At 43.0% G+C, this 26042-nt stretch overlaps 1 protein-coding gene across 1 annotated transcript in view; it reads right to left on the bottom strand.

The window, feature by feature from the left end:
* The window catches only part of hdac5 (histone deacetylase 5), a 334491-nt gene extending 319815 nt beyond the window's left edge, over window positions 1–14676 (bottom strand). Inside the window, exon 1 of the mRNA XM_085966332.1 lies at window positions 14522–14676. The gene's annotated coding sequence lies outside the window, so the exon portion shown is untranslated. The remainder of the gene's footprint in view (window positions 1–14521) is intronic.
* Window positions 14677–26042: the final 11366 nt, after the last annotated feature.

Genomic DNA, 26042 nt, shown 5'->3' with positions numbered 1-26042 from the left:
GCAAGTTAGAATAGTTAATTCAATGTAAAACCATGTACAGAAAGCAAAATAAAGAGAGGGAATGAAAGATGGGATTAAGAGAGAGATAAGAGTGAAAGAAAAAGTTTTTAAATCTCCAAAAATAATTACAATCTGAGGGAATGAGACTTCACACTTAAAGGTTCATTTTCAGTGCCAGAGAAGTTGTTTGGCAGTAATTCACACCATTAAAAATTTACTTACACTGGAATGGACAAGCCCCAACTTATTCTGGCAAGCTTAGTAGGTATCTATCATGTAAGTACTGCAACTTCACACTCTTCCATGTGTTTTAATGCCGATTTTCTGGGCGAGATACTGGCACAGCAAAGCTTCTGGAGGAGTAAGGCAACTCAGATAGCAACTTCCTGCTTTCCGTGTTTAACTGCACGTGCGGTCGCCGGATGTTGCTGTCCATTTTACACTTTAAGAACGGCGAGCGTCGATAGCCTCACCGTAAATTTACTTCAAGATCCGGGGCATTCGGATAAGTGGCCAAAAGCTTAGTCAAAGAGGTAGGAGCGTCTTAAAGGAGAAAAGTAGAGGGGGGGTTTAGGGAGGGAATTCCAGAGCTTAGGGCTTAGGCATTTGAAGGCACAGCCACTAATGGTGGAGCAAAGAAAATCAGGGATGCACAAGAGGCCAGTATTGGAAGAGCGCAGAGATCTCAGAGGGTTGTAGGGCTGGAAGATGTTATGGAGATAGGGAGGGGCGAGGCCATGGAGGGATTTGAAAACAAGGATGAAAATTTTAAAATCAAGGCGTCGTCAGACCAGGAGCCAACGTAGGTCAGCGAGCACACGGGTGCTATTCTGAGAGGCAGTCTAAAGAAGTAATGGTACAGCAATAACTTAGTAACCAGTACGGATTTAGAAAAGAAAGATCCTGCCCTACAAACAGCCATCACTTATTGAGGATCTAGTCACGGAAAAAGATGGGAAACTCCCCATCATAACATTTTTGAAGATTCAAAAAGCTTGTGATAAAAGGAACACATGAAACCCCCTAATTCAACTAAAAGCCACAGCAATCAGGTAAAAACATGGGACTGGGTAAGAAGCTGGTGAAAAAAGTAGGAAAGAGTGTACTCATGAGATATACAGGAAACTCTTTTTTATCCGGCGCCGACAGGACCAGCGTGGTGACAGTTTATCAAAAAGTCCGGATTACAGAGAGGTATAGTAAAAGGTACGAGAGCCCCGTACATGGCCACAGATCCAGGCGTCCCTGTTGCATGGCAACAGGTGCAGGAACCCCGGCCACAGATCCAGGCGTCCCTGTTGCATGGCAACAGGTGCAGGAACCCCGGCCACAGATCCAGGCGTCCCTGTTGCATGGCAACAGGTGCAGGAACCCCGGCCACAGATCCAGGCGTCCCTGTTGCATGGCAACAGGTGCAGGAACCCCGGCCACAGATCCAGGCGTCCCTGTTGCATGGCAACAGGTGCAGGAACCCCGGCCACAGATCCAGGCGTCCCTGTTGCATGGCAACAGGTGCAGGAACCCCGGCCACAGATCCAGGCGTCCCTGTTGCATAGCAGCAGGTGCAGGAACCCCAGTTACACGGCCACAGATCCAGGAACGGCCACTAATATGAAGTAAAACTTACCTGAACCTACTCCTGAATTTTGCCAGTTAACGGAGATTTCCGGTTATTTAGGTGCCGGTAAATCGAGAGTTTCCTGTAATATAAAAGTAAGAACTCCTGCAGGCTTTGGCTCCTGTTATTCTCAATCAACAGTAATAAGCCGAATATGGAAACCAAATGTAATCTTGTCAAATTTGCAGGTAATATTGAAATAGGGAGAGCAGTAGGATTAGAGGATGCAGCAAATAAAATTGTAACATTATTTAAATTGGTTACGCAATTGGGGAGACACGTGGCAAATTTAATTTAATACTGGCAACTGTAATGTGCAATGGTCAAAAAATGTGCATCACAAATAAAAGAATGGAAATAAACTAGCACTGAAAGACTTAGAAGGTGACCTGGGAGTAATAATAGACTCATCACTTTCAATGTCCAATGTGTTAAAGCAATTAAGAAAAGTTATAGAACTGAGATATATAGCCAGCACAGCAGAGTACAAGCCGTCTAAGGTTATGCGGAGACTTTACAATGCATTGGTCAGATCACAGAATTGAGCACAGTGCTCGATTCCAAGTACCATGAAGCATACACATGCATTAGTGGGAGTGCAGAGAAAAGCAACAAGAATGACCCCAAGTGCAAAAGGATTGAGTTATGATGAAATATTGGAGAAGCTCAAGCCTTACAGTCTAGAAGGGAGTTAAGGATGGGCTCATTGATTTATACAATATTAAATAGCATAGGTATGCAAATCCAAAATATTCCAAGATTATAAAAAAATTACAGATGAGGTAAGCCATACAGCTCATCTTAAGTTTATCCATCCATAAAGAACCTAAAGTTTCCACATTGCAGTATTCAATTCGTTTTTAAATTATTCCAACATTTGTACCTCCACTGCTCTTCCCGGAAATCCATTCTAATCTGGTGATCATTTGTTGTATGAAGAACAACTTCCTGACAGTAGTCGTAAATTTGCCATTTACTAGTTTTAACCTGTTTCTCCTTGTCCTGCTCTGGCTGAACGTTCTAGGTTCACCTTTTACCACATTATCTTATATCCCTCTACAAGATCATTTCTCATGTGCCTCCTTTCAAGGCTGCAAAGCCCAGATTGCTGCAAACCTTTCTCTGACACGAGAGTTCAACCTCATGACACTTGTCTGCACATTCTCCACCACTTGAATGTCTCCCTTGTAACCAAAGTGGATACAATACTGAAGATGTGGTCTGTTGCAGGGAACTATGCAGATTAATCATGACTGACTCTGACTTGTACCATACTGCTTTGATTATATAGTTTAGCTTTCTGTTGGCTTTGTTGAGTGTTGAATGATATGTTGATAGGGTTAGATGAAGTAGGGTTGGAGGAGGCTCGTATGGCATGGACCAGTTAGACCAAATGGCCTATTTCTGTGCTGTATATTCTATGTAGTACTGTGTAATTAGAATCATAGAATGATACAGCACAGAAGGATTCCATTTGGCCCATCATGCCTGAGCCGGCTCTTTGATAGAGCTATTCAATTAATCCCACTCCCCAGCTCTTTCTCCATAGCCCTGTAATTTCTTTCCCTTCAAGTATTTATCCAATTTACTTTTGAGTGTCACTATTGAATCTGCTTCCACCAACCTTTCACGCAGTGCATTCCAGATCACAGCAACTCACTGTGGAGGCAAGGTATTGACTTGGATAGAGAACTGGTTGGCAGACAGAAAGCAAAGAGTTGGAATAAACGGGTATTTTTCCGAGTGGCAGGCAGTGACTAGTGGGGTACCGCAGGGATCGGTCCTAGGACCCCAGCTATTCACAATATATATTAATGATCTAGACGAGGGAACTAGATGTAATATCTCCAAGGTTGCAGACGACACAAAGCTGGGTGGGCGTGTGTGCTGTGAGGAGGGTGCCGAGAAACTCCAGGATGATTTGGACAGGTTGGGTGATTGGGCAGATGCATGGCAGATGCAATATAACGTGGATAAATGCGAGGTTATCCACTTTGGTGTCAAAAACAGGAAGGCGGATTATTATCTGAATGGCAATAGATTGGGAGAAGGGGAAGTGCAACGAGACCTGGGTGTCCTTGTGCACCAGTCGCTGAAGGTAAGCATGCTGGTGCAGCAGGCGGTTAAGAAGGCAAATGGTATGTTGGCCTTCGTAGCAAGAGGGTTCGAGTACAGGTCTTGCTGCAGTTGTGCAGGGCCTTGGTGAGACCACACCTTGAGTATTGTGTGCAGTTTTGGTCACCTTATCTGAGGAAGGGTGTTCTTGCCATGGAGGAAGTGCAGCGAAGATTCACCAGACTGATACCTGGGATGGCAGGAATGACATATGAGGAGAGATTGGGTCGATTGGGCTTATACTCGCTGGAGTTTAGAAGAATGAGAGGGGATCTCATTGAAACTTATAGAATTCTAACAGGACTAGACACAGGAAGGATGTTCCCGATGGTGGGGCAGTCCAGAACCAGGGGTCAGCCATTTAGGACAGAGATGAGGAGGAATTTCTTCACCCAGAGAGTGGTGAACCTGTGGAATTCTCTACCACAGAAGGCAGTAGAGGCCAATTCATTAAATATATTCAAGAAGGAGTTGGATATATTTCTTAAGGCTAAAGGGATCAAGGGATATGGGGAGAAAGCCGGGACAGGGTACTGAATTTGGATGATCAGCCATGATCTTGTTGAATGGCGGAGCAGGCTTGAGGGGCCGAATGGCCTACTCCTGCTCCTATCTTCTATGTATCTATGTGTAAAAAAATGTTTCCTTCGGTCGCCTCTGGTTCTTTTGCCAGTCACCTTAAATCGGTGTCCTCTGGTTACCGAGCCTTCTGCCACTGGAAACGGTTTCCCCTTATTTACTTTGTCAAAACCATTCATGATTTTGAACACCTCTATCAAATCTCCTCTTAACCTTCTCTGCTCCAAGGAGAACAATCGCAGCTTCTCCAGTGTCTCTACATAACTGAAGTCCCTCATCCCTGTAATTCTATGTTATTGTTGGATATGTTACAGTCAAGGTTACCAAGTCTCTTGCGTCTTTCTCAACTTCATTCTTAGCTATTACACACCATACACGGCGTACGTGTCTTGCACATCTTTCCTTCCAATCTGCAATACTTTACACTTGTCCCACATTGTTTCATGTGCCATTGTTCTGTCCACTTACAAATTTTGTCTCACTTGTTTTGCAATTTCTGAGCTGCATCTCCCCTCCCCCCCCCACCCCCTGCCACATTGTTGCATAAACTGCAAAAAATCAGCATGCACTGCACGGAGTTTCTGAATCTAAATCACTGACATAACTTAGAAATAGTAGTGGTCCCAACATTAATCCCCGGAGCACCACACTCAATACTTCCTTCCCCCCACTTCAACATAACCCCACTAACAAGTACCCATTTCAGCCAATTTCTTTTCCATTCACCCTGAATCCTCAAAGCTTTGGGGGAGAAATTCGGTTTCGCCCCGTTTGGGGCGCAATTACCGGCCGGGCGAAAAGTTTAGCGCCTGCCACTAATTATTGCATCCGACTGCAAACTTGGCTTCTATCGCCCCTGGAGGTGATTGGAGCGCTAAATCAGGCGCTACACAACTCTCTTAAGGCGCTAACACCGAGGAGCAAGGCGCTACCTCAGAGCGCTGGCGAAGCTCATGTGATGTCAGTTAGCAATGGAACACAGACACACTGGTGCCGGCCAGTTCTTAAAGGGGAGGGTCGATCTTGCTCTCCATCCACACCCTGCTCATTGCAGCCTTGAATCTCGGCCTGGAGAGACCTGTACGTCAAATCTGCTGGAAAAAACAATGGAGGGGCCCAGGGAAAGAGCTCAGAGTGCAGCCCCCATAGTCTCTTCTAAATCGATGCAAGGAAGGTCAAATCAAAATGAACCTGCAAAGTGCTGCTCAGTACCCAAAACTCCTTCACACAGCGTTGAATCTCTCCAGAAGTCTCTCTCTGAATGCATGGTGCAAAAATGTCGCCGACATAAAAAGGCAGGAAGCGGTCGCCTTTGCATAGCGCTCCCCCAGTCACTTCCCGACTGCAAAATGTTCCACTCAATCTGTCGTCGTTAACGGCAGGCGGCGCCACTCAATATCCGGTCTAGGGGCACTGCACGCTTGACTGATGTCACAATCTGCAGGCGCAGGAGATCGTGGCAGTAGTGTTTAGCGTCGCTGCAAAATGTCTGGTCAATTTTGTAAGCGGCGCAAACAACGCCGCGCCTGGGCACTGTTGCTTTGCGACCCATTAGCGCCCTCTTTTAGGGTGCTAACGGGAGGCGCAAAGCAACCGAATTTTTCCCCCTTTGAGTTTAATTCATCACCTTTTTTGTGGAACTTTAGGTACAACATATAGGGCTCTTCAGTCCATCACTTCCTCAAGCAAGTGATGCAGGTTAGTTAAACAGGATCTTCGTCTTCTGAATTCTTATTGACTGCTATTTACTAGGTTATCAAATAAATAATCCATTTTACTTTTGATAATTTATTCCATATTTTTACACAGGATTTAACATTCACGATCTGTTATTATTAATTAGCTTATGTAGACACAGCATGTAATGCCAGCCATCTTAGAGCACCAACACCAGCATGCAAAGCGCACAAGCCACCACAAAGTTTAGTTAGTGGGGATATTCAACGATATGCGACATAGTTTATATCTGTCTGCAAGAATGTGTGTCATCACAAAGGCCCCATCTGTAAAAATTGAGGCGTACTGCCCCTGTCCAGTTCAAAAGTAGTTGCGAAGCGCCCAACTACGACATGGGCTGGTTGATGGTCTGTAGGGTCGGAGATGATAGTGATTTATAGGAGCATCTGCAGTTCACTCTTCAGGCCAGCGAGTTGGTAAGGAAAAGTCAAAGGAATCAGGAAAGATTGACCTCACAGAGAGCCGCTCCATTGCTGGATAGAACAAATCAGAGTGACTTGGCAAGATGATTTAATTATGAAGTCTATTCACCATTTTGCTACTGTATCTGGATGACGAAGATGTGGAGGAGCTATGTTGCAGAGGACTGGTAACCATGGGAAGGGAGTAAGACGCAAGATGCACAGTAGCGTACAGTTGAGTGCCGGCCAGCTTAGTGTGCGGTGAGCGAGCCCAGATGGTAGCGCAACAGAGTCATAAAATGCGAGAGCACAAGGTGTAAAGTGGAAGCATTTGCTCTGCAAGTAGAGCCAGGAAGTTTGGTGATTAGGTTATTTCCGGTTTTAACATGCTCCAAAGTTTTCAGTAGATAGTTTTTCTAAGTTAGTGACCAGTTGAGGGCAACACCCAAGTAGATTGGGTGAGGAGTTGACCATTTAAGATAAGCAAGTTCACGAGAGGCATTGTGCAAGTGAAAGTGAATCTTTCTGGTAGAATCACAGATTCGTTACAGCACAGTGCCAGCTCTCTACAAGAGCACTTCAGCTAGTCCCAATCCCCTGTCCTGCAAATTTTTTCCTTCAGGTACTTATCCAATTCCCTTTTGAAAGCCACGATTGAATCTGCCTCCACCACCTTTTCAGGCATTGCATTCCAGATCATAACCACTCGCTGCAAAAAAAGTTTTTCCTCATGTCACCTTTGGATCTTCTGCCAATCACCTTAAATCTGTCCCCTCTGGCCTTTCGCCAATGGGAACAGTTTCTCTCTATCTACTCTGTCTAGACCCCTCATGATTTTGAACACCTCTATCAAATCTCCTCTCAATCTTCTCTGCTCTAAGGAGAACAACCCCAGCCTATCCACGTAATTGAAGTCCCTCATCCCTGGAACTATTCTTGTCAATCTTTTCTGCACCCTCTCGAAAGTCTTCACATCCTTCCTAAAGTGCGGTGCCCAGAATTGGACACAATACTCCAATTGTGGCCGAACCAATGTTTTATAAAGGTTCATTTCTTTTGTACTCTATGCCTCTAATTATAAAGCACGGGATCCCGTATGCTTTTTAAATCGCTTTCTCAACCTCTCCTGCCATCTTCAATGATTTGTGCACATATACCCCCAGGTCTCTCTGTTCATGCACCCCATTTACAATTGTACCCTTTAGTTTACATTGCCTCTCCTCGTTCTTCCTACCAAAATGTATCACTTTGCACTTTTCTGCGTTAAACTTCTCATCTGTCACATGTCCACCCATTCCACCAGCCTGTCTATGCCCTCTTGAAGTCTATCCCTATCCTCCTCCCTGTTCACTATACTTCCAAGTTTTGTGTCATCCGCAAATTTAGAAATAGTACACCCAAGTCCAAATCATTAATATAGATCAAAAAAAGCAGTGGTCCTAGTACTGGCCCCTGGGGAACACCACTGTATACCTTCCTCCAGTCTGAAAAACAACTATTCACCAATACTCTCTATTTCCTGTCATTTAGCCAATTTTGTATCCATGCTGCCACTGTCCCTTTTATTCCATGGGCTTCAACTTTGCTGGCAAGCCTATTATGTGGCACTTTATCAAATACCTTTTGGAAGTCCGTGTACACCACGTCAATCGCATTGCCCTCATCGACCCTCTCTGTTACCTCATCAAAAAATTCAATCAAGTTAGTTAAACATGATTTGCCTTTAACAAATCTGTGCTGGCTTCCCTTAATTAACCCACGCTTGTCCAAGTGACTGTTAATTTTGTCCCGGATTATCGTTTCTAAAAGCTTCCCCACTACCGCGGATAAACTGACTGGCCTGTAGTTGCTGGGTTTTTCCTTACACCTTTTTTTGAACAAGGGTGTAACATTTGCAATTCTTCAGTCCTCTGGCACCACCCCTGTGTCCAAGGAGGATTGGAAGATTATGGCCAGTACCTCCGCAATTTCCACCTTTACTTCCCTCAGCATCCTCGGATGCATCCCATCTGGTCCTGGTGATTTATCTACTTGAAGTACAGCCAGCTTTTCTAGTACCTCCTCTTTATCAATTTTTATCCCATCCAATATCTCAACTATCTCCTCTTTCACTATGACTTGGTTAAAGACATTATTTCAGGCTGTACTCTGCCATATGTTTCATGTCATTAGTGAGTGTGCTTTCCAGGATGGAAAGATCATATACTTCACGATGTGTAGTTGGTCTTTTTGAACAAGCACACCATGTAAGCACATTTCTAATCTATTAATACCTCCTCAGGGTCCGGTGATTCACTCAGGGATTATCAATACCTCCTAAACCTTCTCCCGAGATTCTCTTAACGCAACTGGATAAGTACCATCCATTTTTGAGGATTAATTTGTTTTGAGCCATTGTAGCCTGTCTGAACTCCATCTAATTTATATCAAAGTTACAAATTTTGGCTACAGTATTGCTGTTTGTGGAGGTCATGTTGCTCATGTCTCCCTTTCTGAATGAATACTGCCTCCAAGTATTCACAATATTTACTATCACATGCCCATTCTTCATTGCATCTTTTTATGGCTATCATCTCTTCTCTGAATGCTCTGAAGTATTGAAAGAATGTTGTTACTGTTACATTTTGCATTCACAACTATGGTTTTTTCTAGGTCTCCCTTTGCTTATCTGACCAACTACATTCATCACATTGAACCCTTTCCCTTTCTCGCTGCAGAATTTGTAAAAGTGATTTTTCCTCTTCATTTCACTTTTGATTAGTTTGTTACTTCATTTTGGGACACGCTTGTTTAGTCTGAGTTTTCTGATTCTAAGTATGTATTTATCCTGTATGCTCAGCATTATGCCTTTAAAGTTGATCCATTTATCCTCCACTGAAGTACTGTTCAACAACCACCCCCACTCAATTTGCTTGGATTGTTCACCAAGTTCTTTGAATTTAGCCTTTTTAAAGTTATATATCTGGCTCCTTGTCTTTGACATTTCTGAATCCCAGATCATGTGGAATTTGGTCATGCTGCAGTTGCTGGGTACTGAATTTGGATGATCAGCCATGATCTCATTGAATGGCGGAGCAGGCTCGAGGAGCCGAATGGCCTACTCCTGCTCCTATCTTCTATGTTTCTATGCTGTCCCCATAAGGGTGCCACAACTTGCCATTTCCTGTACGTTGTCTGGGTCAGTTACAAATACCAGGTCAAGATGAGCACTGCCTCTCTTTGCTTCCCTGATGCAGTCATGAAGCAGCTACGCATTACATTTACCAACTTGACTCTAAACCATTTGGGTTTTGCAATTTATATTGATTGAAGTTGCCCATTAAAATAAATTTCTTGTTCTCACATACCTTTCCTATCTCTTCCAAGAGCAAACTGTCTTCCTTCTTATGTTGACCTGTGGTCTGTAGCATATCCCTAGTATTAGCTTTGCTTTTTCACATTAGATGTCTAACTAGAGTAGTTCACTATGTAGTTTTCCATTTCCCACAGGGTCAACCTCATACATATCCCATGTGTCCCTGCGTCACCTCCTTGTTTGTCTTCTTTATCGTTTCTGAATACTCTCAACCCCAGAATATTTTCCCACAGGGTCAACCTCATACATATCCCATGTGTCCCTGCATCACCTCCTTGTTTGTCTTCTTTATCGTTTCTGAATACTCTCAACCCCAGAATATTGTGTTACCACCGCTCTCTCCTGTACGAATCATTTTTGTTCTAAATGTTTCCAGTTATTTACACCAGATTGCTAGTCATTCATTTACATGCTCCATTTTCTTGGTAAACTCTCCTCCTTTCCCCAGAGCAGAAGTATACCAGAAAACATTACTCTCCATCCCCTATCTTTAAGCTTTGAAGCAATCTTCCTGCATGTAACTTCTAATGTCCCTATGTTATTTCTCTTCATGTCATTTAACCCTATATAGACCATCACTGGATCCCTCCCTGTCCCCTGCAATATGCATTATAATGTGACCTTAATATGTACAGCTTTAGCTCCAGCTAAACAACTTGCCTCCTGTATATATTGTCTTTATGACACACATGGCTATCCACCTTCCTGAGCAAAGAGCCTCCTATGACTGATCCCTCTCCAACTTGCAAATGGCAACTTTGTCCAAATTAGATTATCTGGCCTTTTAGCCACCTCTTCTTCTGTGACCTTGTTTCCTTCTGCATTGTTGGACAATGCCTGGCAACTGTAATCTCCCGAGTAGCTTCAAAGACTTTATTACCTGTCTTGCTACTTTTATCAGCCCAAATGCATCCATTCCTTAGATTCCATCATCACTTGTAGCCATTTCACGTCAACTCTGTCCCTGGTTGTAGCAGTCTCTAGCTCCACAATCCCTCCTGAATCCTTCTCTAGGTCCAATGCTAGCCCAACCTTCGCACTGACCTAGGATGACTCACTTACCTACTCTAGTACTACCAACTCGCCCTCGATGATCCCCTCACTTTTCTCTGCCCTTGTACTTCAAAGTAAGCCAGGAAAGCAGAGCTAAAGAACATAAATTTAAATTATTGACAAGTAAATTTTAAGCAGATATGTTTTAGAACCTTTTTTAAAAAAAAATTTGAAATAACCTACTGACAGGGTAGTAAAGAAAAAACATTAGGGATGTTCAAAGTGTAATTGAATGCTAAAACTGGAGAGCAACAAGACTGAAGATGTGAGGTTCAATGGACTTTACAGCCTTTTCTCTTCTCCAAGCTCAACACCTTCTGCAGTGCCCATCTCCTAAGGGAACCAAAAAGATTACTGAAAAGCATTTAAGGGTGAAACTGGCTGCAAAAAGGCAAATTTTGCTTTTAAGTGACAAAATATAGCATCATTAGAAAAATGATCGAACCATTTTTTTCCTCACTTTGGCATCATATTTAATAAATTTACTGCTGAATTTAGAATCTATCCATTCATGGCGAAAGTCTGCTCATGCAATTTGCAATTCAAGCAAATCTTTAACCAATTTTGGATTCTCCTTGAGCTGTCAGAGAAGAGATTGACGACAGACACTCCTTCACATGGAAGGACGAAGAAATCAGGAAGCGAGGCAAACACCCCAACAATAGAAATGGTTCAGAGGGAGGGGTCTCTGGAGTTGAGGTTTGAGATTGTTTGGTCAAAGCGGAAGGAGGTATTTGACACCTGACCTATGTCATAGTCAACCTGGGAGTACTTATGTTGAAACAAGAGTCCCAAAAGTTCCATTCTCAAGCTGGACACCTTCACTTCAGAATACAAAATTAATCAAAAGAACCCATTTGTGTAAAGGTGCAGACAACTGGTTACAAGCACTGCTATAAAAGGTCAATGATTTCACCTTCTAGGTTTCACTGCCATTATCCAGCAAATTCTGGAAGTTGTGCTTGCAATGAAAGCCAGACGGTAAATGAGATCGTGGCTAAGGGTGGAGTGAAACCATGCGACTAAAGACTAAGAGCAAAATACGCAGAGGGAGGTCAGAAAGCAGCTTTGAGTTTTCAGTTTCGGAGCCCATGAAATAAACATATTTCTTAGATTCAGCACTTTAACTGTTCTCCCTCCCACCACCACTACAATTACAATTTTACTGAGTGATTCAGGGTGAAACCCTGGAAAATAACAGCACATCATTTCAGATACAGCACAAAATACAACAGTTTTCTCTGATCAAGTACCAATGAGTATTTCTGCAAACTGCAGGTCACCTGTAGGAGAGGTTCACGAATTGCTTTGGTTAGGAAGCAACTATCTTAAAAAGGAGTTGTGGGTCACTTCTATAATACATATATAAATAGCCAATTGTGAACAAAGTATTCATTATAATAACATCAAGTTGCACTAACAGCAATTTTTGAAAATTAGCGTTTGAAAATCTGTTCTGAATTCTAATGCAACGTCCATGAAAATTTCACAAAGCTTTTTAACCAGAATAAAGAACTGCAGTAAATTACCCTGATGCACTATGCTTTAGGTACATTAAGTGAGTCTTCCTTTGAATAAAATATAAAACACACGAGCTGCTGCGGCACAGAAACAGACTTATCAAGTCACAGGTACTTTACGGTGTATGGTGACTCATACAACATGTTGTTACTGCTAGGCATATTTAAATATATTGACAGCTCGTTCACACACCTCAGAAGGAAATCTCACAAACACAAACACACTAATGAAGCTAATATGTCTCTAAAAATTCTTCTGTGAGCATTAGTCACAGTACAAAGTGCCAGTTTAACTGTCGCTCCCTTTTAAATAAAAAATCCTTCTGTGTCAATGCTATAATTTTTAGTGGTCAGCAATGAAAGGCAAATGGAAATCTGGGATTTAAGCTCATTAATGAATCAGAAGGCTTCTGAATATTAATGTTACCTTTGATCTTATTTTGAATAACTGTTTTTCTATCATTTCTCACCAATTAATATAAAATCTGATGGCTTCTCAAAGTTCACTTTGCTCTTTAGCAATAACTACACAATTGATCTCATCAATACCACCAAGATCCCGAGGTTTATTTAATGTTAACTGCTAGCTGCTTTCTACAGTATAGTGAGTTTACGAGTTACACAACACACATGTATAATTCATTATTTTTCATCCATAATATATAGAAATAGGTGTTCTGTGCTGGACAGATTTTAAAACATTATTTTCCAAGTGTCCAAAAATTACTTGAATTAATTCTCTACTGTGCAACATTTCACTATAAGCATTAGAACATGTAATAAAAGAATATATACACACTGCATAAATTGTATCGTTGAGTCTGCATGCTTATGCAAATATTCTGTCTCATCGGTAAAATAACATCTACCGTTCATTGCCTACCTTGTAATAATGATCTTTATTCTATTAAGAAAACACACATTTGCAACTGTCTTGGTTTTAAACTGAAAAGTAGAGTGATGTAATTTAGGTAGTGTGATATACTGTACTCAATACAAAAATACAATACCAGTTCTGCTCACATGTAGTGTCTTGTTCACACTACAGATGATCATATAATTGATCACACAATATGATCATAAAAGTCACATTATTTTCCTGTACCAAACAATCAAATAAAACTTTATTTCACTTTAAAATCACTTGGCGTATTTACAATTCCAATCTGCATTGGCAAATTTGCCACACAATTCTATTCTACAAGGCTACAGACCAAGAGCTGGGAAGAGGGATTAGGCTGTATCGCTCTTTTCTGGCTGGCACAGACACGATGGGCCAAATTTCTATGATTCTATGGTCCTCATCCAGGTAGCATTTTATTTGTGTATATACATTTATGAGGAACAACAAATATTTGGCAGTATGGTTCAAGGCAATAATACATCTCAGATTAAGATGCTGATTTGTTTTATCCAAACATCTCAATAGGTTGTTGTATACACATTGGTATCAAATATAAGCTATTTGCATGAGGAGAAACGAATGCATATCATTGCATTTTTACTGTGGCAGAATTTAGCACAATAGATTAAACTATTAGTGGAGCGAGCAGAACTTTGTGCATTATAACACATCAATAACCCAAGAATGATTGGAACATTTCAATCCGTAATAAATTACTTGTTGCACAGTTGCCTGCTTCACATTTACAGCAGATACTGGGCATTGTGAGCTATGGGTGTGAAGAGTACAGCCCAAACTGCAGGTAATAGTTGTCAAAAAATATATATTACTGCAAAAGCAGCAAACAAACAAAAAAGCCTTCCCTGCAATAAAAAGCACTGTACAGAAAACTTTGCCTTTTTGCAATTTATCTGGCTATAATGCCAAATTTACCCTCCAGTGCCACTTCACAACAGCATTCCATGCAATATTCAAACAGGCTTTGAAAAGGGATTTTAAAACAACCCCCACCCCACACACACTCCAGATAAAGCCACACACACCCTCCAGATAAAGGCTCCCTTTAATTTATTGTGTAATTCTTTGCAGTCCTTTCAGTGGCCTCGACCGGGAGCATCTTCCACCCCTTTCACTCGTGTAAAACTCCTACCCTTCAGCGCCATATTATTGAGACATCTTTCCTATGGTGCGTTAGGTTGATTTACAAAAAAATAGAGTTGCTTTTCTTTTCGGTGGTACCTTGACTGTCTGTCTGTCTGTTGGTCGGTGGGTGTCCGCTGTGCCGGTCGACTTGTTTAATTCCCTTCCTTCCCCCCCACACTCCTCCTCCCTGCTTGGCCCGCACTCGCTCCACTCGGCTCAGCTCGCTGTCAAACTCCACACTCCGCCATCTTCCACCGCCGCCGCACAACAACATCCCGCCACGTGACCCCCGGGCCGGCCAACCGCGCGCCGCCCCCCCGCTCCAGCCTAAAAATAGCCTCTTTAGATCAGCGCAGTCTGAATAATGCAAGAGCATGTGGCTCAGTAAGAGAACAGCACATGCACTGTATGAATGAGAGAGCTGGATACAATGGATGCAACATTCTTTCCCCCCTCCCCACCCCCCCAAAAAAAAATCATATTGAAACGATTTAAAGCCTATTTTTTTTTCATGTAAACCTTTCGGAAGAAAATACCCGCCCATTTGGAGGCAGGCTCACTAATTTTTTTAAATGTCACCTATTTTGGCACATTTTAAAAATAAACACAGCTCCATTTGCTTGAATAGATTTTGCAACCTGCCTCCCTCGTTTTTTTTGGTCATCAATCTCGTTCCGAATATTCCCCCTGCAAAATCCTGCAATATAGCATTTTTTTCCCAACTAATTTGTCATTCTGCTGGTGCACCCCGATATCACTGAAACAGGGGAAGAAAGCCTCTTAAAGCAAACACCTCCTTGACAGGCAAACTACTTTTTTTTTTCATCCGATAAACAACCCCATTTAAAGTATGTGTCATAATCTCCCAAATAACAATTCATGAAAAAGTCCTCTCTCCTCAGGTACTGTCCCCCTCTCCCCAAAATCTGCAGTCATCACCCCACTCCTCAAAAAAAAACCTTAACCCATCCGTCCTTGCAAACTACTGCCCCCATCTCCAACCTCCCTTTCCTCTCCAAAGTCCTTGAACGTGTTGTCGCCTCCCAAATCCGTCCCATCTTTCCCGCAATTCCATGTTTGAATCCCTCCAATCAGGTTTCCACCCCTGCCACAGTACCGAAACAGCTCTCATCAAAGTCACAAATGACATCCTTTGTGACTGTGACAAAGAATCCCTCTTCGTCCTTCTTGACTTGTCTGCAGCCTTTGACACAGTTGACCACTCCATCCTTCTCCAACGCCTCTCCACCATCATCCAGCTGGGTGGGACTACACTCGCCTGGTTCCATTCTTATCTATCTAATCGTAGCGAGAATCACCTACAACGGCTTCTCTTCCCGCTCCCACATCATTATCGCTGGTGTCCCCCAAGGATCTATCCTTGGCCCCCTCCTATTTCTCAACTATATGTTGTCCCTTGGTGATATCATCCAAAAACACAGCGTCAGTTTCCACATGTACGCTGACGACACCCAGCTCTACCTCACTACCACTTCTCTCAACCCCTCCACAGTCTCTAAATTGTCAGACTGCTTGTGTGACATCTAGTTCTTGAAAAGACCGAAGCCATTGTTTTCGGTCCCCGCCACAAACTCCGTTCCCTAGCCACTGACTCCATCCCTCTCCCTAACATCTGTCTGAGGCTGAACCACACTGTTCGCAAACTTGGTGTCATATTTGACCCTGAAATGAGCATCCGACCACATCTCCGCAGCATAACTGAGACCGCCTATTTCCACCACCATAACATCGCCCATCGCCACCTTTGCCTCAGCTCGTCCACTGCTGAAACCCTCATCCACGCCTTTGTTACCTCTAGACTTGACTATCCCAACGCATTCCTGGCTGGCCTCCTACATTCTATCCTACGTAAACTTGAGGTGATCCAAAACTCGGCTGCCCGTGTCCTAACTTGCACCAAGTCCCATTCACCCATCACCCCTGTGCTCGCTGACCTACATTGGCTCCCGGTTAAGCAACGCCTCGATTTCAAAATTCTCATCCTTGTTTTCAAATCCCTCCATGGCCGCACCCCTCCCTATCTCTGTAATCTCCTTCAGCCCCCAAGATATCTGCGCTCCTCAAATTCTGCCCTCTTGAGCATCCCTGATTATAATCGCTCAACCTTTGGTGGCCATGCCTTCTGTTGCCTAGGCCCTAAGCTCTGGAATTCCCTGCCTAAACCTCTCCGCTTCACTACCTCTTTCCTCCTTTAAGATGCTCCTTAAAACCTACCTCCTTGACCAAGTCACCTGCCCTAATTTCTCCTTATGTGGCTCGGTGTCAAATCATTTGTCTTTTAATGCTCCTGTGAAGTGCCTTGGGATGTTTTACTACGTTAAAGGCGCTATATAAATACAAGTTGCTGTTGTTGTTGTCCCCATGCCATCTGCAACGTGCTTGTCCACAACCTTTTTTTTCCCAAAACGACACCAATTCTTACCCTCTTGCTCAGATTTTGGTGGTGTGCCCATATATCCAGAATGCAGTATGCATGTGTGTCTTTCAGTTTTCAAAAATGGAATAAAGCTACCATTTGGGCTGCACTCACCTCCCATAGAAGAAATTGTCGCCAATTTTAAGATGCAGCACATTCTCCTTATCATCTCATCAATTGGAATTTCATCAGACAACCGGCCATCCTTCTGCCCAGTCATCACTCCTGGATCTGCTTGGTCAAGAAAAGATGTTCAAATTTTGGTTGAACATTAAAAATAAGATGCGAAGTGAACATTTGGCTCATTGAAAAGGATTCCTCTTTTCATTAAGACTGCAGTATAATCACACTTTTGTATTCACGTGAAGTGGTTGCAAAGAATCAATGCAAAATGGCAGTATAATTTGAGATTTTGGTCTCAATCTGGCATATTAGCATATTATTCCAAATACAGTACTTCTCACTTTTTAAGTCAAAAAGTTTTTCCCCCCAACATTGGTTCTAAATGTACTTTTGACTAAATTCCACTTAAGTTCTCTGGTTCTACTTTATTGGCTTACTATTAAGAATGATCTGAATTTACCTTTTCTGTATCATCTAATAGCTTGTATGTTCCAGTGAGGTACCACTTTATTTTGAGACTGTCAAACTATAACTTTTCTTACCTTTCCTTGTAGCTCATCCCATTACACTGCTATTTATTTTTCTGTACCATTTCCTATGTCATGCAAAACTCAATGTAATAATTGAAGTGTAGTCTGACCAGTACATTTTGGCCTTACACTGGGACTTGACCCAATGCGGAGGGGAGCGGGCAGATCGGAGGATCTCCTCATAGGACTGCTCCTGGGCCTGGCCAAAAAGGCCATCAACTGGTCCAGGCAGCGGGCGGTCGAGGGGGTCGTTCGGCCCAATTGCCTGCCTCTCTTCCACGGCTATGTTCGCGCCCAGGTGGCCTTGGAGATGGAGCACACGGTATCCACCGGCACGCTTGAGGCCTTCCGCGACCGGTGGGCGCCGCGGGGGCTGGAGTGCATCATCACCCCGGCCAACGCAATTTTAATTTAATTTGTTAAGTTTTATTAATTTACAGACCAATTGTTTAACCACCCAATCCAAAAGAGTACACTGGGACTTGCCTAAAGGGGGATGGGGAAAATCTGGCTAGCAGCTCGAATTTAAAGGGATGTGTCCACTTAAAGGTAAGTCGTTGCACATTGCGGGGTGGGGGGGGGAGGAGGGGGGAATTGTTTTAGCGTTTATATGAATATTAAATATTTGCTGGCATTTTCCAAGGCTGAGATGAATAAAGGAATACCAGTCAAAAATTAAGTGAAAGAAAATCCAAATGTGGAGCGACAAAATGAATTCTGTGGCCAAGCGACAGAGTGGCACTACACCCAACTCACTGCTTGATTTCTGGACAAGTGGACATGCTGCAGCATAAAGTGGATGTGAGGAGGCTTGACCTTTTTGGCACTCAGTGCATTTTCTTCAGAGGACGGCAGTGCACCTTGCTTGAGGAGGTGGCAACCAACCTGAACGGTGCATGCAAAATATGAGGACAATCTAGAATGCTCTGCAGTCTTGGGAATGCTGCCAGTCAGAAAAACCTCTGTGCCCAATTGAACTGTGGCCTCCTTCCTAGGGAAAGTGAAAAATGTGTTGCTCCTTGCAAACTTCTTGATGCATTGAGGCAGCCAACTAACTGATTTGGCACTTGTCACTGGTGGCGGCTTGGAAGGATCAGGTGGCATAAAAATTTAATGTAATATTGATCTTCACCCATGAGAAGAGCTAGTCCTGTGATACATGTTGTCTGCGCATCAGCCTTCAGAAGATGACATATCTATGTAGCAGCCTCTTTTATGAGTGGAAGACATGAAAAACTGGTCTCCTCTGGCATGCGCAGGAATAGCAGCTGAAATCAAGATGGCAATAAGAAAGATTTGGAAAAAAAACTTGCATTGCAAAACAATCAGGTCAAAACAGCAACAAAGTCAATGCACCAATGAAAATGGTGATAAAACAATAAACCAAAATTTCCAACCAACAATTACAAAGTTTAATAAATTTACTCTTACAAAATAGATTATCTACACACTGCTACACTTTTGTATGGGCAATGCTACTGGCAAGAAAGTAGCAAGAAAGCCACTAAATCTAGTGTGGGACATATTGACAAATTTTGAAGCTTCAATGAGGTTTGCATTCCTCAGCAGAACAGCCTCAAAAACTTAGTATGTTCCTGACCATGAAGATAAGACCATAAGAAATAGGAGCAGGAATAGGCCACTTGGCCCCTCGAGCCTGCTCCACCATTCAATAAGATCTTGGCTGATCTTGGGCTCAAAGCCACTTCCCCGCCTGCTCCCCATAACCCTTCAGGCACACTACCCTGTGTGCCTAATTTCAGAACCTCCGGAGTCTTTCAAGGACAACGGCCCGGAATTTGCGGTCAGGCTGACGGCGAACTGGCAGCATTAGTCATCATTCCTCCTTTGAAACTGACCGCAACTTCGGGATTTGGGGCATGTGCAGGCGCATGCGGAAATCCCCAAGTTGCGATCAGTCATTGCCAGCTCCGAAACAGGCTGCGCCGTGCCCTCTCCCCCACCTTCCTCCCACCACCCCCTCCCGCACCCCCCCTCCCCCAAAACACACAGAGTCGGCAATCTGTGTAATCAGCCAAATCATTGAAAATGACAAAAACTTTGGCTCTTCCATGGTAAGTACGCTGTTAAATTCCCCACTAAAAGTTGGACCCAAAGGGATTAAGTGTAACTGGGGGTTTAACAGCGTATTGACTGCTAAACAAATGTTAAGGGCATGGAAAACTAATTTTAATCTTGTGCAGTAATTTTTTTTTTTAAGTTTGTCCATCTTTATTTCAGGTTTGCCTTTTCGCCATGTTAGAGCCACAATCTTTCTTTTGTTCTCTAACTTTTTTTAAAAGTTACAATTTTAAGAGCTTACTCACTTCCTTGTTCGCTGTCTGTGAGAATTCTGCCTTTGGGATTGATTGCTTAGACAGCCTGTTGACGTCACAGCAGTTCGAACAGGAGAATCCCCACAACAGTCCATTGAATTGAACTGAAGATCGGAAAATCTGAAGTTCTCAACACAGGGATTGCGAGATCCTTGTGCGGAGCGTACTTTGGGGCCAGTGGCGAACGCCTTCGCTTCGCTGCTGGCTGCAAATTCCGGGACAATAATTAATCTATTGTTCTAGTTATAAATCCTAGCATTCAGTTATCTTTTTTAAACTGTCTGGACATTGAATGTGTAAGTGTCTACCTTCACTTCTAAGGCCAGAATTTTCCAGGGTCCGTGTGGGCACGACAGAGGCAGGTCAGTTGGGAAAGTTGAAATTTCTTCCAGCGGTTCAGGAACTCATCGTCATCCCACCCCCACATGCCTTTCCCTCGGGCGCATCTGTCAGTGCGGCAGCGACCTGACCAGCAGAGGCGTGCGACCCAATTTAAAGGATTATTAGCTTATTGTCAGACCCTTAAGAGTCTTTTTAACCTTATCTTTCCAATTTTACTGGCTGCCCACAGGACTCACACTGCTCAGGGACCACATCTGTCAACCTGAGGTGGGAGCTGAGTAGCCATTGATCCAGCTGATTCGTTGACAGCATCAAATATAGAATAAAAGCTCTCACCTGAAAGCTGATCACTTTCCTCAGGTGGAAGCTGTTGCTCACTGCATTGCCAAAACAGATTGAGCTTTCTGCATGCAGCAAGTCTTTCCAGTAAAGTCTCCATCCAGTGTCACCTCATTGGAAGAACCTCTCTCACCATTGGCAGATAGCTTCTGTCATCTCTACTTCACCTGCCATGTATTCCATCAACATGGGTGCTGTTTACACTGTCTCACCTTGGTCCTTGGAATCTGACCATGATTAGCCCCAACACCAGCAGCACCAGGCACACCAGCAGCACTAACAACAACAACACCAACCTTCCCCACAATCACCTGATGCTGCACAGGACAGAGGGCATCAGCACCCGAGCACATTGCTGCCTGGGAGGCCAGGGATGGCCTCATCATGGACAGATTTACTTGTCTTTGCGCTGTACACCCATATGGCTGCCACATGATGCACCAGGTTGACACCACCCTATACCAAAACTATAAAGCATCCCTACAATGACCAAACCATTCCTTTCACACTCACCACCACTGCTGGAGGTACCGTTATGTCTCGCCATTCACTGCAACTCACTAAGCCACTTCCAAAGGTGCACACAAATCTGTCCAAGACCAGAAAGCATTGAAAATTTAAAAAAATTCTGTTTGACAGCATATTAACAGAAACTTTACATAAACATTGGATAAAACACCCAAGTGGCTACCCTTGTGAATCTACTTGCGTGTCATCTTTCTCTTCTGCGTGCTTCTACGAGGTGCTACCCCTGTGGCTTCAGCAGAGGTAGAGGCAGCTTGCTCACTTCCCTGCTGCCAAGGAGCTGGAGAGCACCTTGCTGCACGTCAGTGGGGCCATGAGGACCCAGGTCTACGCTGACATCCCTCCTATCAGGAAGTCTATGAGTCTCTGACATCTATTTTCCATAGATAGCCATCTATTCTCCATAGAGACCATGTGCTCCTGTGAGTGGCGCATTAGCTGCTCCATGTAGGTGGTCATCCTATTCATGGAGGAGCCTACAGTTGCCATCACCTGGAACACAGTGGTGCTCATGTTGAAGCATATGGAGGGAGTCATCGGAACCTGGGTGCAGCCCTCTGCCTCTGTGCAGTCATTTCCAAAGTGTTTGCAGTACTCTGATGCTGTAGTGCACTGACTGCACTATTTTAGATTAACCTTCAAATATAATGTGGCCATGGCCCCTTTAAATATCCCGGCTGAAAACGTGTCATGGATGACGTCAGCAGATCCGCACCATTTCATTGGGCCGGGTAACGCGAAGGGCGGTTTTACTTGGTTTTGGTATCCAGGTCATTTATGTAAATTATTAGAAACAAAAAGGAGGTCAAGTGCAAACCTGACTTTTCTCTTTTAAATCCTGACAGATCTGCTGTGCATTTCCAACATTTCCAAATTTTGTTTTATGAATCCACTATCTATTCCACATTTGGAATTTACACAATGCAGTTAATTCTGTGTTTTTGATCTTTGTTCTGCAAGCCTGCCATTTTTGTGTTTGACAGTGATATTGATGAAATTCAGTATCAGTATTCACTCCACTGAAAATATTCTATATATCAAATGATGTGGAAAATATCAGCACCATTATGATTTAACACGGAACTCCTGTCTCTTCCTCTCTATTCATGCATCATCATAGAAATAAAGAAAATGAATGGTATAATTTATTTTTATAACAGGTAAAATAAACTGAATATCTGATTTAAAATTTAGTTCAAGAAGGAAAAATGTCAAAGGATGTCACAACTGCTAAATTTATTTCAAAGTGTAACATACTTACTGTACATTTTCTGAATTATGAAACATTTGTCCTGAGTATCAAAACCTATTAATGCACCATAAACAGTGCAATACTCTATTCTATGTAATTATTACTTTTCTTAATAAAGAAAAACATTAATATTTCTTCTTAAAAATGCATCCACTGCTTCCTGAGGGTTTGTACTCCTGTTCATTGCCAATTCTTCCTATGATGTCATTGGGCCACTGCGACCGGCACTTAGTATTTCTCCATTTGTATAATCTGCTTTTAAATTTTGTTGCTATGGATCTGTGAAAAATACCAATTCTGTTCACATGACGTGCACAGACTTCACACCAAGTATAATCTGTTTTTCCTCTACTTATCTTACTGCCATATTATTTTGATTCTTTTATGTCTCACTCAACAAGAGTTGCACAAATATGTGGTAAAGCAAACAAGGGTCAGTCTTTCATGATCAACACCAAACAAGCAGTCTATCAAAAAGTCCAACGGCGCCTTATGACAACAAAATAAAATTGCATTATCCTACTTTTTTGGAATAAACATTCCACCGTTTCACGCTCAAACATATTCCCACCAATAACATTAGGCCTGGTTAAGAACAGAAAAAAATAATCAATCACATCTATCAATTGATGGAATATTGACATCAACCTATTATTACAGAAGAATGGATCAAAATATTTTAATCCTGATGAACCACTATGTTAGTAGATTGGTATGGGGAAATGAAAATGTCTTGTTATCTAGTTCATATCCCTCAACTCACTGTTGCATCAAGAGTTTAACCATTTCCTCTTTAAATGTTACAGTTGAATCAGCATTCGGTATTGTAGGTGGTAGCCTATTTCATAACTTTGTAACTCTAAGTGTCAATATGGGAGTAATTTTCACCTTCACCGCCTGGGTGGTAATCTGGCAAAGCAGATCACCAGCCCATTGTAGAACTCACCCCATTTTTATCCTTTTGAAGTGAATGGGATGAAAATCGGGCGGTTTTTACAATGGGCAGGTAATCTTCACCAGATTATCTCCCAGAGTGTGAAGATGGTAATTTACCTGTATATCTCTTGAGTTACACCCAACTTTTGACTTCCTTGAGAACAGATTTGTTATCCCATCATTTCTGTTCTTTGCTCAATGATGATCTGCTACCATTTTTGTTGCATATTTCCGAGTCCTTTCCACGACCTCTTTCTGTTAGTTTGGTGACCTGTGTTCTTACTAATGCTTTACATAGAAATACATAGAAGATAGGAGCAGGAGTAGGCCATTCGGCCCTTCGTGCCTGCTCCGCCATTTAATGAGATCATGGCTGATCCTTTAATTCAGTATCCCGTCCCCGCCTTCTCTCCGTAACCCTTAACCCCTTTTGCCCGTAGAAATATATCTAATTCCCTCTTAAATATATTTAATGAGCTGGCGTACACTGCCCTCTGTGGCAATGAGTTCCACAGGTTCACCACTCTCTGAGTGAAGAAATTCCCCCTCATCTCTGTCCTAAATGGTTTAGCCCTTATCCTTAAATTATGTCCTCTAGTTCTGTTCTCACCCGCCAAGGGAAACATTCCTTCTGCATCCAGTCTGTCTAGACCTGTCAGAATTTTATACACTTCTATGAGGTCCCCTCTCAATCTTCTAAACTCCAGTGTGTACATCCCTAAACTACATAGTCTCTCCTCATAGGTCATTCCCGCCATTCCTGGTATCAGCCTGGTGAATCGCCGCTGCACCCCCTCCATGGCAAGAACATCCTTCCTCAGATGAGGCGACCAAAACTGTACACAGTACTCGAGGTGTGGTCTCACCAGTGCCCTGTACAGCTGCAGCAAGGTATCCCTGTTCCTGTATTCTAACCCTTTTGCTATGAAGGCCAGCATACCGTTTGCCTTCTTGACCGCCTGTTGCACCTGCATGCTCGCCTTCAGCGACTGGTGTACAAGAACACCCAGGTCTCTCTGTACTTCCCCCTCTCCCAATCTATTGCCATTTAAATAATAATTTGCCCTCCCGTTCCTGCACCCAAGGTGGATAACTTCGCACTTGTCCACATTATAGTGCATCTGCCATTTATCCGCCCAATCGCCCAGTCTGTCCAAATCGCTCTGGAGCTTCCTGGTCTCTTCCTCTGAGCCCACCCCACCTCCTAGTTTAGTGTCGTCTGCAAATTTGGAAATGCTGCATCCGACTCCCTGATCCAGGTCATTAATGTAAATTGTGAACAGCTGGGGGCCCAGGACAGATCCCTGTGGTACCCCACTTGTTACTGCCTGCCATTCAGAAAATGAGCCGTTTATTCCAACTCTCTGTTTTCTATCTGACAGCCAGTTCCCTATCCACGCCAAAACTTTCCCCTTTATCCCATGAGCCTCAATTTTCCATGCTAATCTTTTATGTGGGACCTTATCGAAGGCCTTTTGGAAGTCCAGGTACACCACATCTACTGGCTCTCCCCCATCTATTCTACCAGTTACTCCCTCAAAAAATTCCAATAGATTAGTCAAGCACGATTTACCCTTTGTAAATCCATCTTTCTTAGATTATCATTTCTCAGGCTTTATAATGTAAGGCAAGAATAAATTACACTAAATATCTCAATTTATCTTTTAGTACAATTTTCTCTTAAATAGGCAGCATCACCAACACCTACAACCATCTAGCCTCTTTCCATTTACAAAATGTTGTAATTTAAACTGTAAGACAGTGGGAAGTCTTAACTATAATTCCCAAACGATCAAGGATTTAAGATGCCAAACTGACACAGAGACAAACGGCAAACCTTTGCTTTCAGGGCTTCTAAAAAATGCGTTCCAAAAAAAAAGTAGCCCTCTATTTTTACACACTAGTGACTCACCTATGGTGTTGCTCAGAGATGAAGGATGCCAAGGAAGCAAGTGGTAGGGAGGGTAGGTGGCAGTGGATAGTGTCAGAGCCAGAGTCAGGGAGCAGGCGCATAGAGTAGGTAGGTAAATTGTGTTACAGATGTTTTACCCACCACTCTTTCTTTGTTTCTCAAATACTATAGAAATGTAAAGTAAAAATGGCTGGGAACTCTGATGGTTGCTTTCTGTCTAATCTGATTTTTTTTAAATTAGTTCCTGGGATGTGGGTGATGTGCCAAATAACTGCCTGAATCCATGAGGTTAAAGCTTAAAACTAAAGGCTTTTATTAAGTAAGAACATGGCATCAAGTTAACACAGTCATCACCGACCCAGCCCTTGGTAGAACATTCCAGAAGAGGGGCGGGGCTAGGGAGGAGCATTAGTGGTTACACCGGTGGAACATTCCAGACATTAACAAGTACAACAACAACAACAACAATACAAATGTCAGAACACAGAATTATTTCATCACATTCACCCCCTGCTATAGATTCAGTCTGTCAGGAGGTCTGATAATCCTCTGGGAACGACGTAACTCTTGCTGAGGCTCCTCCCGGAGTACTAACTCGGTTCATTCGAATTCCCAGAATCATCAGTATTTTCCATACTGAGGGTTTGTGTCTCTGAAGGTCCAATACCACGATTGAAAACTCTACTCTCAGAGTCAAACTCTTTTCGAGCTCCAGCAGGTGCAAGATCTTTAATAGAGACTGTATCCTCTCGCCCATCCGGATATTGAATATACGCATACTGGGGATTAGCATGGAGGAGTTGTACTTCCTCCACCAGTGGATCAGTCTTGTGGCCTCTCACATGTCTGCGCAACAACACAGGGTCCGTGGTCGTCAACCATGTG

Source organism: Somniosus microcephalus, chromosome 24 (assembly GCF_052327205.1).
Source record: "Somniosus microcephalus isolate GS21.2 chromosome 24, FLI_Smic_1.0, whole genome shotgun sequence".
Taxonomy (NCBI): Eukaryota; Metazoa; Chordata; class Chondrichthyes; order Squaliformes; family Somniosidae; genus Somniosus; species Somniosus microcephalus.
The sequence above is the reverse complement of the archived record's forward strand: the minus strand, read 5'-3'. Positions and strand labels throughout refer to the sequence as shown.